The sequence below is a fragment of the Trachemys scripta genome, chromosome 1 (genome assembly GCF_013100865.1).
Source record: "Trachemys scripta elegans isolate TJP31775 chromosome 1, CAS_Tse_1.0, whole genome shotgun sequence".
NCBI classification, from domain to species: Eukaryota; Metazoa; Chordata; order Testudines; family Emydidae; genus Trachemys; species Trachemys scripta.
Genome location: NC_048298.1, coordinates 335,375,269 through 335,377,295, shown reverse-complemented (window position 1 = coordinate 335,377,295; position 2,027 = coordinate 335,375,269). Strand labels below are relative to the sequence as shown.

Genomic DNA, 2,027 nt, shown 5'->3' with positions numbered 1-2,027 from the left:
TTCAATGGTTTGCATGCGGAGGGGGTGGGACTCAGTTTCCCTGGGTGTTACTGGTTTAACGAGGTGAGGGGAGAGGGAGTTTGTTGTTACAGAGGGCTGGAGAGGGAACTTGGGACCCCAGCCAATGGAGGATGGATACCCCAGCGATCGGTGACCTGAGACCCCGACCCAGAGACCCAGCTCAGGAGTTGCAGCCGGTTCTGGCCAGTGGGAGAACAATGGGCTGCAGAGTGAGGACCCAGTGACCTAACCAGCCAGTTCCAGCCAGAGGACAGAAGCGAGGAGAGGAGGCCCCAGTTTACAACCCTGTTTACCTGGAGAGAAGACAATGGACAGAGGTGGGGCTTGGGGCCGGGGATCTTGGATGCCCAGCTGGGAAGCAGGGGGGCTTGGGGCTGGAGAGGGAGAGCAGGCAGAGCCCACCTGGATGCAGAGAGACTGGGATGTGCTGGGCTGAGGGAGGCCAGGCCTGAGGCCCTGAGAGTTTCCTGTGCTGTGTTCAACTCTCAATAAATCCTCCTGTTTTATGCTGGCTGAGAGTCAGTCTGGTCTAGAGAACAGGGTTGCGTCAACCTCTTCGGGGGTGGAGGCCCCGGGGGGTCCAGAGCGAGTGGACTCCCCGAGGGGGCCCATGGCGAGAGACAGACATGCTAAGGCTCAGAGAGGTGCGGCTCCAGGAGGTGGAGGGGCCTGACCCCGAGAGAGAGTGGACCCCCGAGAAGGGCTGTCGCACTGAAAGGGGCACCCCCCCCCACGGAGCGCACGGGGCCAAGAGTGGGCACGATCTGTGAGTCCGTGACAGTCACCATAGGTGTAGTTGGACTTCTATTTTTGAGGGGTGGGGGGGGCAACTCTAGCCAGGCGAAGGGGGCCATGCGGGGGGAGGGAGGGCAAATTCTGTGCCTGACAGAGACCTGCATGGGAGGGAGGGGCAACACCCCCCCATTTTCCCTCCAGACTAGGCTCATAGGGGTCTAGGGTGACCAGATAGCAAGTGTGAAAAATCGGGACAGGCTATGTAAGAAAAAGCCACAAATATCGGGACTATCCCTATAAAAACAGGCCATCTGATCACCCTATACGGGTCTGACAGTCCCCCAGGGTTTGGGCTCCAGCACCAGATCTATTGACTACAGGTCCCAGCATGCCACGCTCCATGACTACAGGTCCCAGCATGCCATGCTTCAGCAGCTTCCCAGAGCTGGCCTCTCTGTGACTACAGGTCCCAGCGTGCCGTGCTCCGCCGGGGTCCCTGTCCGCCCTGCACTCCGCGTTCCTCGTCCCTTGCACGTTGACTACATGCCCCAGCAGCCCGCGCTCGCCTATCGCTCGGGCCACAGATTGTCGCGGTCAGCGGAAGACTACAACTCCCAGCATGCTCGACATCAATCCCCCCCCTTAACTACAACTCCCGGCATGCAACGTTCCCTCCTGCTCTTCCTGTCCCCGGGAAGACGGGCGCTCACACTGAAGTACTACAGCGCCCACCGTGCTAATGGCCCTAATACTACAAGTCCCAGCATGCACTATCCCCGTTTTGGTCCCGGGGAAAATTACACGTGCGAGGGGAAGACTACAACTCCCAGCATGCCTCGCAACCAATGCCGCCTTGCGGCCCCGCCGTGCCCGGAGCGTGGCCTGCCGGGAGCTGTAGTTCGCCGCTGGTCTCTAACGGTCCCGCTGGTGGTACTCTTCCCCCCCTCCTCTCGGCCTGTCCCCTCCCCCACTCGCTGGCTGCTGTGGGAAGACAGGAGCCGAGGAGGAGGCAGAGGAGGAGGGGGAAGCCGCGCAGCCACCGCCACGGACACCGGGAGCGGGGACGCCGCCGCCGGGGAGACCAGCCACCGTCTCGTTCACCCGCAGGTGAGCGGTGAGGAGACCCCCGCTCCCCCCAGGGGCCACGAGCGGGCGCCCGGGGCCACCGCATCCCGGGGCGGGCCGGGCACCGCTGGGCTGGGGAGCGGGGTGTGTGTGATCTGATGTGGGGCAGGGGGTATGTGGGGGGAGCTGGAGAGGGGGGAGGGGGC

General features: G+C 62.9%; 1 protein-coding gene across 6 annotated transcripts in view; it reads left to right on the top strand.

Annotated features, from left to right (window-relative positions):
- The first annotated feature begins 1,660 nt into the window (after positions 1 to 1,660).
- The window catches only part of FAM168A (family with sequence similarity 168 member A), a 341,239-nt gene continuing 340,872 nt past the window's right edge, over positions 1,661 to 2,027 (top strand). For 2 of the 6 annotated variants that reach the window (XM_034759180.1, XM_034759177.1), the window contains exon 1: positions 1,663 to 1,863. The gene's annotated coding sequence lies outside the window, so the exon portion shown is untranslated. Of the gene's footprint in view, positions 1,864 to 2,027 lie in introns of all 6 variants that reach the window. The other 4 variants (XM_034759178.1, XM_034759179.1, XM_034759182.1 and 1 more) reach the window with 4 other exon arrangements.